The sequence below is a fragment of the Sinocyclocheilus grahami genome, unplaced genomic scaffold (assembly GCF_001515645.1).
Source record: "Sinocyclocheilus grahami isolate Dianchi unplaced genomic scaffold, SAMN03320097.WGS_v1.1 scaffold53.1, whole genome shotgun sequence".
In the NCBI taxonomy this organism is placed as follows: Eukaryota; Metazoa; Chordata; class Actinopteri; order Cypriniformes; family Cyprinidae; genus Sinocyclocheilus; species Sinocyclocheilus grahami.
Window position 1 is genome coordinate 749,219 of NW_015505232.1, and position 12,534 is coordinate 761,752.

At 38.5% G+C, this 12,534-nt stretch overlaps 1 protein-coding gene across 2 annotated transcripts in view; it reads left to right on the forward strand.

The window, feature by feature from the left end:
• The window catches only part of LOC107583367 (RNA-binding protein Musashi homolog 2-like), a 186,769-nt gene that overhangs the window by 158,516 nt on the left and 15,719 nt on the right, over nt 1–12,534 (forward strand). The window lies entirely within an intron of this gene.

Genomic DNA, 12,534 nt, shown 5'->3' on the forward strand with positions numbered 1-12,534 from the left:
TCCACGGTGAAAGCCAATCCGGCGATCCACAGCGCTAAGTTGATGTATTTCCTCAGCGACCAGCACGGATCAGCTCTAGGCACGACGAAGCGGATATCGTCCTCTTTTGGAAGGCCAAAACGAAACACACGGCAACAACAATACTACAGCGAGAAACAAAGTTACGCCGCCTTTCTTTGCGTGAACATTTGGGCAGTGTTATGCAAATCTTCCTACATCGTGACGTAGACATGTGGGGGCGTGTTAGAACGAGCTGTTTTAGGTAGGTGTGGCGGACTCTTAACTTTTATAAAGAAAGTAAAAAATTTGAGACTTTAGTCTTTGCAACTTTACAGATCTTCTTTATGCACCAAGAGCTTGTAACACTCCTAAGAGAAAGGAAAAATTGAATCGCATTATATGACCCCTTTAAATATACATGTGGGGGCGTGTTAGAACGAGCTGTTTTAGGTAGGTGTGGCGGACTCTTAACTTTTATAAAGAAAGTGAGTTCAGATGCAAAAGCCTCTAAGTGCCATCTGAAATTTTCATCTAAAATGAGCATTTTTATCAGGCTCCTATATTTATGTTCATTTATTTCACTTTAATGGCATAGAAAAGGACATATACATTGCCATTAAAGTGAAATTAATGAACCTAAACATAGGATAAAAATGTAAGTGAACATAGTGATAAAAATGCTAATTTTAGAAGAACATTTCAGATGACACTTAGAGGCTTTTGCATCTGAACTCTTCATATATACCCTGAAACAGAAGAGAGAAAACCAGGCTTTAGTCAGCTTTGCATCAGCATGAAGTATGTTTTGTATCTCTAACCAGTTCCTGTGGAGTTCCAGTTCCAGTTGAACTGGTGTTGGAGAGATCTGACAGAAAGAGAGGCAGGCGGGCTGTGTCGGGGAGCCTGGCATCTCTCCTGGAAATGAAAATACTGCCTCTCAGTTGTCATCGTATGTGACCTTTGACCTTTTAATCTCCTGGAGCTAATGTATGTGCTGTAAATATACAGACTTGTGGGAGGGAATCAGGGACCTTAACACGGGTTAAACTCTCTCAGATTGAGGCCAGCGTTGAGGAATGCCAAGTCCACAGTGTGTTGTGCAAACATATTACATTCCCGGCTTATTCTGAATGTGTGTGCTGTATCTTCTAATGGCTTACTGACCTGTCCAATATGCCCTATCAAATCCCTGTCCGCAAAAAATCCTGATATGCCATCAGAAAGATTTACTTTACGTGTACTTGGGAGGAAATACATTATATTAAGAGACACAAATGCAATGTGCAGGCTACGTGTTGATCTATACGTATGCGACCTGGGTTACGTTGGTATAAGTATGAGCCAGTGTATTTTGAGATGTTTTTGACACATCCAGGAAATCTGCTCCCATTTTCTTGGTGAATTTCACATTGAGCAGTCTGGAATTCTTTTGAGAAGATTCCTCTTTCTGCTCTGTTATTTTTCAACATGAACTGGATTTGTATTCGGAAAAGTCGGTGGCTCTTAGATTACAGATTGTCCTCTGAAAGGTTTTGTCCAACATTCTCTCTGTACTAAAGTGGTCGGCCTCAGCATTGGGAGGTACAGCGGTCGTGACATCGTCTAGGTCTACACAGCTGTTCAATTATAAATAGTGTTTGTCTGTTTTGAGTGCAAATCTATTGTCCGTCTGTTGATCAATGAGTCTGTAAATATTAGGCAGTGGAAATGTACATTTAGTCTGCGGGGAACTGTTTTCTTATTAAACGAGTGCTGGCAGCTTTTCACGGTGAATCTTATAAATTTCTAATGCAGTGAGCATCACTAACAGCTGTTTCCCTCCAGCAGCCAAGAGAGAGAAACACACCTGCTGTCAGCAACTGATTCCTTGACTTCTTTGGCAGTATTGTCCTTAAAGTCATGCCAAAGTATCACATAAATGGAAGTCAACCAGATGAAATATGAAAATAAAAAATATTTAGCAGTTTTAAATCTGAGAAAAAAGAGCTGAGAAAAATTGAGCCCAGTGTTGCTTATTTCCTTCAGAATAACAAAAATTATTAATTAAAATAAATACAAATATAAAAATGATTTAATATTAGTAATTAGTGATAAATTGCTAAGAAATAATATATATAATGAATAAATGTACAAATATTTAATATATACACTATAAATTTATATATTTTTCAAATTTGCCATTGTCGGCGCAGATGGCCTTGTGGGTAGTGCCCCGACATAAAGCGCCATTGCGTTACTGGTGTCACGAGTTCAAATCCCGGCTCGAGGACCTTTCCTGAACCCACACCCATTCTCTCTCCCCCGCTTAACTTCCTGTCTCATCTACTCTGTCCTATAACAATAAAGGCAAAAAAAATGTCATATAAAGACTGCAAATAATGGTTTATTTAATTTATAAATTAATTAATTGGTAGTTTAATGTGTGTGTATTGATGTCAAATAAGGTAAGATTGTTAGCTGCATTAAATAAATATATTGGTGTTAAATATATATTTAGTTACTTTTATATTCGACAGCCCGTGTTTGTCCAGTTGAAAATTCTCTTTTATTTTATCGGTCTCGGAACAATAAATGAATGTTTAACACGCATCTCAATCCCACAAGAGGAGCTGGAAATCTCTGAGTAGTTCTGAGAGAGCTGGATCGCTGAGGTCTTCAGTCAGACAGACGCATCAGATGAATGTGAATCAGGACGATTGGACAGCGCTCATCAGCTCATCTGGACCTGAACTCTGACAGACAATTTCGATCAGATCCAAACGTCAGGAGTTTGGCTCACTCCATCAAGTAAAGCTCTGCCATGCTGCTCAGAGCCGTCAGACGATCGCTAACTAACAGACGTTCTCACTTAGATACTTAGATTTAACGTTTATAACAGTCCTGATTTGCCTAGGAATCTAATTCTGGATCCATAATTGCATCTTTAAACTAACTCGTATGACTCTTTTGAAAGAGAGTTAACTCTCTCTTGTTGATAACCGTAATACTTTGTGAAGATGAGCTGAGCTGACAGGCTGTCAATCATTCTTAAATTTTATCTCTTATCGGTGCAGTGATTGCTGTTGGCATGGCGATGGTGACGCGGCTCTAATTGAGCTGAACATGAGTCTGGTTTCTCCTGCGCGATTGCTTCTGTCGCACGCTTGTCAGGGGTTTGAATTAGGTTGACAGGTCTTATATATGCATGTGCAGTCTCTGGGATCCCCTTTGGTGTCATTTACATTTTGACGAGGACGCTCTCCACTCGTCTGTTTTTCCTGTAAGAGCGATTCAGAGAAAATCAATCATTTTTCGCAAAGCAAAATTGAGTCACAGCCACTATTAAATCCAATGACGGAGAGGCGGAGACTCTCATGAATATTGTATGAGGTTCTTGCTCAGGTGAGGAAGATCAGCCAGTTTGTTTCATATGCTGACCTCGGAGCAGCAGGGCATGTTTTACCATGTGTTCCGGAGTCAGTGTATTCGTCCACCCGTCTCTCTCTGAGTGGCAGGAATCATGGCAGATCACAGAGACTCTGACACGTGTGTGAGATGTGAGAATGGAGAGGAAGAGGTCTTTGAAAGCGGGGAGGTCTCGGGTGCTGGGCTGTTCACTGCTGTCAGTGTTGAAGGAACAGCTTTTATATATATCTGCACTACATTAACACACAAGCGCGCACACAATATTCTCTTTTTCTTTCTCTGTAACACTTTTTCCCCCAAAGCGCTCCACCCCTCTTATCTTCTAGAGGAGTGTTCCCAGGAGGCTGTCTTTCCTCATCCCGGTTTCATCTTTTATTTCTGTAAATGTCACATCTCTGCTCTGTCCCTTTACAAAACCATTTTTTTTGTCTTTTCTGCTCTGCTCCTTTGTTCTAATTTTTTCTCTCCATCCATTCCTTTGCAACTCATTTTCCCTCCTTTGTGTGTGCGGATGTAGAATGACTCATTTCTCATGCGCATAGTGAGAAACATCACTCCTGAAAACAATAGACATAAACACAAGCACACACTTACTGGTATATATTGATCTGTCTCCCTATCTCGCTAAATATATTATTCTCTCTATATTGTACCATTGTACTCTGTATTGTAGAGTGTCTGTCTGTCTGTCTGTCTGTCGTTTTATCATTCTATCATTTTATTTTTCTATATATTGTCATTCTCTCTATATTACTCTGTACTGTATATAAGCATCAGCATTTTCTATCTGTTTTATTTTATTGTTCTGTTTATCAATCATTCTGACTATATATTTATAGTTTGTTTATCAGTTGTTCTGTCGTTGTCTGTCAATCTGCCTTTTTGCATATTATTCCCTCTATATAACATACTATTATTCTCTATACAGTATCTATCGTTGTCTTTGTCTTTCTTTCTGTTGTTCTTTCTCTCTGTTCTCTGTTCAAAGAAGGATTTATATTTACACTCATAGTTTGCTTTGCTTTTCTATTTTAAAATTACTATTATGTGATATTACACTCACATGTCAAAGTTTCATCAATCTTTTCATAGGAGAAGTGTAAATATCAGACTGTTTGTGTATAGTCATTATGCTTAAGAGTGGTTCATGTAGCAGTTGTTTAATCCAGATCTGCTCAACAGGAAGCCTCTGGTCCTGCCGTTCAATAGACCATTGAAAAGCTGTGAAACTCCACAAGTACCTGAGACTGTCTTTCATTCTTGTTTCCTTTCTCTCACATGCTTGCGCATTCTCACTTTTTTCTCTAGTAGACCATTTCCTCTTTCCCTCTCTCCTTCTCACTTGCTCTAAGCTCTTGGGGCGGGCCAGCATCCTTTCAGTCTTCAGATTTCGTTTCAGGTCTTTTATCTCTAGAGGACAAAGCAGCCCACTGGCCTTTATCAGAGACACACACTCGCGTACAACACACACATACACACATACTCTCTCTCCCTCTCTCTCTTTGTCCAGAGAGAGCTGTCAAGAGCTGTTTGATGGACTGAAGGATGAAGACCTGCCCCCTCCATCCTACTCTTCAGCAGATCTGTCACACACAAACACACACATCTACAGCCATGGGCAGGTTGTGCTCACCTGTAGGAGATCTGATTCTTTTAGTGTTCAATGATGGTGAAACTGTCTTCAATGATTTATGTCAGAGCTTTTTTCTTAGTGTAAAGGGGTCATATTTTATACTTTATCCTTTAATTTTTTTGTAAGCCCACTTACACAGTTAATAAAGGGTTCTCTTGCCAAAAGAGCCATAATTAAATTTTTCAGGACCATTTTCCTCTCTTTGTGACCCTTAGAATAAAAAAAGCTGTTTTTGCTACTGTACCTTTAAGACCTTTGAAAACAACCCATTATGATTGTCTAACCTGGATTATAGTTTACCTATGAATCTCATGTTCTTTTTTTCTTTTTTTTACAGTCTGCAAATGCTTTTTTGATGTCATAACCATTTTTGAAGCATTTTTTGCAGCTTGATTTCTGTAAATGGTCTTTATGAACTGTGGAGGAAGCTTTGTGTGTATTTAGAATATGTCATGATCAACATGCACATACTTGGAATGGGGAAATTTTTGCACAAATTGAATTTCAAAGTAATGAAACCTAAAAATATTTAGGACATCGACAAAATGCTGTTCGCGGCAAACAAATGGAAAGACGCTATGTGGAGGTTTTTGAAAATGATTGAGCAGCACACACACGCATTCCACCTAGAAGAACAATATGTACTTTTATGAATACCTGCCCTTACACCATAAATCACCATTAACATCTGAACGTGTGTGTGTGCATGTGTGAGTGCCTTGTTCTGTCACACCAGCGATGGCTCATTACACACAGAGATTTTTCTATACTGCGTGAATGTCATGGAGAGATGGATGCAGATCTCACACACAGTTTCTATTTTTACACGGAGGGATTGGTCTGATAAGACGTCAATTGTGGGGCTCTCCGCGCCAAAAGCTTTCTTGCTGAAGCTGATAAAGATGTCCAGAGCCAAGAGTGACACCAGCATGTGGTTGGCATGGTAACAGGGTGTGTGTTTATATATATGTATGTGTGTGTGTGTGTGTGAGAGAGAGAGAAATTCAGCAGGTCAGGCTAATGAAGAGCCTTGTTACCAGGAGAGGAGATAATTAGGGCTTTTACACACAAACCCATCTGAAACAAAAGAGGTGGAGACAGAGTTTTATGAGTATCAGGATGATTTCACAGGGCTCAAGTTAATGGTGTGACGTTACTGCAATCCATTCACTGTTATTGCCTCTGTAGTCTCATATTAAGTATAGCTTTTACTGTTAGTTTGAGTATCTATTTCATAATGTGAAGCTCTCTTTGTACTAATGGCAAGCTTTTTTAATTACATTTCTTATGAAATCTGTTTTGCTTTGCATTTACCAAGTTTCAAATAAAAACAAAAAATAATAAAATGAGATTGATTAGCTAATGTGTCAATTATTTACTGCGTTAAAGGGTTAGTTCACCCAAAAATGAAAATTAGCCCATAAATTACTTACCCTCAAGTCGTCCTAGGTGTATATGACTTTCTTCTTTCAGACTAATCCAGTCGTAGTTATATTAAAAATTGTCTTTGATCTTTCAAGCTGTTTCATGGCACTCAGCGGGTGTTGCATGCTTCAGTCCAAAACAAGTTAAATAAAAAGCGCCCATCCAAAAAAAGTGTCTCTCACGGCTCCGGGGGGTGAACAAAGGCCTTCTGTAGCGAATCGATGCGTTTTTGTAAGAAAAATATCCATATTCAAAATGTAATAATCACTTTATTTGTAGTTTGCGCTCACTGTTGTAAAGGGAAGCAGTTCTGTGCGCATGACCTCTGAGATCAGCGCGGAAAACCAACGTTTGTTAACAGGAGCAAAGGAAGCAAAGTTTCCTTACTTTAGCAAAGGAAAACCAGTCTCCTGTTGGCTTATATCGAAATCCACCGACATTCTTCTTTACAAATCCTCGTTTTGTACTTCTAATTAGTGACCGTTGTTTTGCTTTGATCTCACCGCTGCGTTTCCGCGTGCGTCACTTCTGAGCGGCGCATGCACAAAGCCCACCTCCATACATCATCCACCCAGAACTGCTTCCCTTTACAACGGTGAGCGCAAGCTACATTAAAGTGATTATTACGTTTTGAATATGGATATTTTTCTAACAAAAACGCACCGATTCGCTACAGAAGGCCTTTGTTCACCCCCCGAATCCGTGTGAGAGACTTTTTTTTTTTAATGGATGGGCACATTTTATTTCACTTGTTTTGGACTGAAGCATGCAACACCCGTTGAGTGGCATTAAACAGCTTGAAAGATCAAAGACAATTTTTATTATAACTCCGACTGGATTCGTCTGAAAGAAGAAAGTCATATACACCTAGGATAACTTGACTGAGTAATTTATGGGCTAATTTTCATTTTTGAGTGAACTAACCCTTTAAGCTAACTGAGACTTGTTATAGCACTTGCATATCATTGCTCTTTTGTTGATTTTGATTGCTTCCATTGTCCTCATTTGTAAGTCGCTTTGGATAAAAGTGTCTGCTAAATGACTAAATGTAAATGTATTTTATGCAATAGTAGGTATTACCACAGTGTTATTTAGTGTTCAAACTATTTTTGTTGAATTTCCAGGAAAACTACACTTCTTTTTAAATGTTTTGGGTCAGCAGTTTTTCGGTGGAAACAGGTTTTGAAAAAAGTCTCTGCTGATCACAAAGGCTGTATTTTTTTATCAAAATACAGTAAAACAGTGATATTGTGAAATATTAATACAATTTTAAATAACAGTTTTGAGTATATTTTAAGTTTCCAGTTATTCTTGTGATAACAAATCTGAATGTTTAGCTGTCATTACTCAAATTCTTCAGTGTCACATGATCCTTCAGAAATCATTCTAATATGCTGATTTTCTGCTTAAGAAACATGTATTATTATTATTATTAATGTTGATAACAGTTGTGCTGCTTTTTTCGTTCATGATACCTTTTTAGGATTCTTTGAACAGCATTTATTTGAAATAGAAATATTTTGTAACATGAAAGTCTTTACTGTCACTTTTGATTGCATGCATCCTTGCTGAATAAAATATTTATTTTAAAAGTATATAATAATTCATCTTTAATCATATCTTGATATACACTATAATTTCTGATCACAAAAAAGTATTGAGATATTAGACACAAACACTCAAAAATGATTTGCTGCTTGCGCAGTTGAAAATGAGGTATTTCAAAACAATTCTTGAACATGTTATCACAATTTAATTTCTTTGCATTCATTGCACATTCATTGCAGTCACATTAGTAAAATTGAAACTAAATTCATCCTTTTTGTTATGGGTAATGCATTCATTTTTGTTGCATCAAGTAAGACTTGGCAGTTGATTTGTAGTTCACAGCATGATATGTTTGTTTTGATTGGGAGAATACATGGTAAAATGAAGTGTTATTTTATTTTTGGGGTTATGTTGTCTCAGAAGTTTGTGCTTAGCTTGAGGATACAAGGGTACATGATGAATTCTGCTGTGCATGAGCAGTTACAGTGTACCAAACAGTGGTAAATTGATCAGTCTTGTATGTTTGCTCTTCCCATACATTACATGAAGTAATAGTCTGTATATGCTGCTTGCTATGTGCACAATTGCTAGCTAGTATTTAAATTTTTGCTGAGTTACGCTAATGTTTGAGTCTACATAGTTTGGTGATTTCAGCCAGCTCTTGCTACTTTTGTGTGTTATATGCATAGCCTGAGAATTCTGGCTGTATAACACAAACACACTCTAAACACATACCTCACTCTCTCTCACCTCTTCAAAATTCCCTGTTTCTACCACTAATTACACATTCAGAATTAATTAGCAGAAATGTCCCACTTGAGTGCTAATTGTTGAACCTGAGAGACAGCGTGCAGCGCTGGACTTGTTCAGCGTTTTCACCTGGCTGTAATTTAGCTCAAAGTGCTCAGTGTGTGTGTGTGTGTGTGTGTGTGTGTGTGAGGATCTCAGGACAGGATCCTTGCAGGTTTGTTTGTTTTCTTTATTTGTCTCTGAAGAATCCAACCCTTTATTTGTCAATTTGTTTTTTTTTTTTATCTCAGCAGCCCAGAAGCCTAAATAAAGAGTGTTGAGATTTATTAATCTGCACATTTCTGCATCGACCAGAGATCAGAATAACACACTCATCTTAAAATAACACTATTTTTGCAGAGTCAGTACCGAGGTTTGTGATTACAAACAGGCTGGACAAAAAAGTCTAATAAAGAGTCTAATAAAACTTTCAAGTCAGTAAGGTTTTTTTTTAGTTTTTTTTGGTTATATTTTATTTTGTGTCCTTGTTAGTGTAATTATACATTTACGTACTGAGTAACGTACTAATAGGGCTAGGATTAGGGTTTGATTTAGGGTTACTTGCATGTAATTATGCAAAATGTATTGTTATTATAATAGTAAGTACATGTAACGTGTAACAAGGACACCTTAAAATAAAGTGTTACCTTTTTTTTTAACTAAATAAAAATTTTGTATCAAAGATGCATTATATTGTTCAAAAATGACAGTAAACCGCATATTAGAAAGAATTGTGAAAAATAAAAAAGCTGAAAATTCTGCTTTGCCATCACAGGAATAAATACTATTTTAAAATATATTGAAATATAAAACAGTTATTTTTGAATGGTGGGTGTATATCATTATTAATCAAACAACATTATTAACCAAAAAAAGAAAAACACTCACCGTTCCTAATTGAAGCTGCGTTTACCACGTTGAGAAGTACTTGAATGCTACGCGCCATTACTATAATTTGTCAATATTTACATCGATTAAGTTAGGCCAACTTGAACAAAGGAGTGTTTATTCATTTTTACTTGTCTTTAACACTCGTTTGAGAAACATGGGAACATTGAATCTCCAAAGGTCGTGTGGAATGGACCAGTGAGAGATTTATTTATTTATTCCCGTCTTCTCTTCCAGTGAAGAAAAGAGTGTGATCCCTGACAGAGCTGGCATTTAAAGCCCACACACACACCGGCACTGAAGACACTTGAGTGATCTCATATTTCCATCTCTCACACAGCTGATCTCTCACTGCCAGTAATGTGCTTCATAAGAGACTGCAGGAAACTCTCAGACTGAACATGAATATCTCGCTCGGCCTCTTGTACGTCATAGAGCTTTCGTTACTTCACATGATTATGAGAAAACATCGTATTGTTTGGCACTTGTGTTGTTTACACACAAAGCGCATTCTGTGTGTAACTCTGTGCGCTGACTAATCTCGATATGCGAAAGGCAGATCGGTTTAAATGAATTAAATAGACTTTATGTAAGAGAGACGGAGCTTTCCGGCAGAGTTAATTCCTCCTGGCCACATCCCAGATGCTCTGCTGAGCGGCACGCTGGAGCACCTCCCAAATCCAGGCCTCCGCATTTTGATTAATCCAACGAATTATCCCAATTACACTCCACCGGGGATCCGAACAAACCCAGTGAGCTGTGAATTCAAACAACCAGTGGAGTCCCATTGGTCTCCTAGGCTGGCTCAGCTCTGGTCATCCGAAATGGAATTAATTTAGGTTTTCTTGCTCTAATCGTCGTTATTGTTTGGGACGAGAAAGACTCATGTAAACTAACGACTCTTAAATACTATTGCTTCCTTTTATCGGTGTCAGAGGTTCATCTCTGCGTCTCCCTCGAACAAACACAAGTGCCAGCACCGATATTCTTCATTACAGATGAACTAAACCATTGTGTGCCTTTTAAAAGCTACGGCGCACACACACACACACACACACACACACACACACACACACAGAGTGTAGTCTGAGTGCCCACCAAAAGCCTAATTAAGTTTAATCAATGCTACTTTGTTGAGCTCGCATGCGATTCACTTTAAATGTTCAGAGCCGTCTGATTCATCTGGAGGGCTGCTCCTGCTCAGTGCTTTTCAAAAGCACCATTGAAATTCTAATGCAATTACAGAAAGACTGAATGCACAGTATTCTGCTCTTCCTTAGTTTTTTTTCTCTCCTATTTTCTCCACTTCCCTCTTTTTATTCTCATCTCTCCTCCACTTGTCTCAACCTCTCTTTTTCTTCTCTCATTTTCTCCTGTCTTCTTTTCTCAGCTGTCTCCTCTTACTGTCTTTTCTCCACTGTCGCATTATCTCATATTCCCTTCTTTTTGTCTTTGACTTAATTTTCTTTTCTTCTGTTCTTTTTATTGCCTCCTGTTTTCATCTCTCCTCTCCCCTCTTCTCATTGTCTCATCTCCTCTCACTGTCATTCTCCACTCTCTCTTCTTTTCCCCTCTTCTTATTCTCATCACTTCTCCCCTTGTCTCATTCTATTGTCTCCAATCTTCTCCATTTCTCCTCACATCTGCTCTTATTTCCTCTTGTCTCCTCTCACTCTCATTCTCTGCTCTTCATCTGCTCTTCTGGTCTCCTCCCTTCCTCTATCCTCTTGTTCTCATCTCCTCTCTTCTCCCCTCATTCTCTCATTTGATTTCTCCTCACGTAAGTCTCCAATTCTCTCCTCTTATTTTCATTCTTTCTCTTCTGCTATTCACAGCCTCTAAATATTCTCAACTATCCCCAAACGGTCTGTTTCTCTAATCCGGAGTCAATCCTCTCTCTGTTCATCATCTCCCTTCTATTCAAGCGTTAATTTATTACATATTGTGTTCTATGTAAATCAGCCTCTCATCTCAGATGAATAAACATGTTGGATATCTGTAGCTGCCTGCGACAAAAAGCTGTGCATTCAAAAGAGACTCCAGCCCAAAAGAACCTCATCCGAACTGTGAATGTGCATTTGGCAAGGAGCCCGACCATTCCACGGTCCTTTTATGATGCCCATCTTCATCTTTGTGCTATAGAGGAACAGAAGTGTCAGATGGGGAATCTGTGGGGTCTGGGACATGTGCGGCAGGGGGATTTGCTCTCAGGATAGTCAATCTTGTAGAATTGGAGTTGGAAATCAAAGGCACATCATGCAGCAGGGGAAATGGCATTTTCATAAACATATGTTTGACTGTGAGCTAGTCTAAAAGCAGACACATTCACATCCTCACAGAACATCACTTTCTACCTTACATTCACTGTTAGTAAATGTAGAATATACTGTAACAGAGCTGCTATGAGGTATAATTTCTGCTACTTTCCCTCATTTTCGTTTCCTTTCTTTTTTTCTCTCACGCTCATGCTCTTGGGAAGAGGACTCGCACAAATGAGAGGTAGGGCCGTGTGTCTGGAAGTAGGACACAGGAATAGATGGCCTGTTCTGTTAGCTGACCTACATTGAGACACAGACAAAATAGTTTCCCAGCATTCTATGAGGCACCTCACCTGCAGAACATACACGCATTTGCATTTTGCTTTTGCATTTATGGCCTTGACAGATGCTTTCTTAGCAAAACTATTGTAAATCCTATGCACACCTATACACACAGACACACACACACACATACATTTATATATATATATATACACACAGTATATATGTGTACAGTATGTGTGTGTGTGTGTATATACACATATACGGTACATACATACACACCACCTATTGTATGGCAAGTGCATT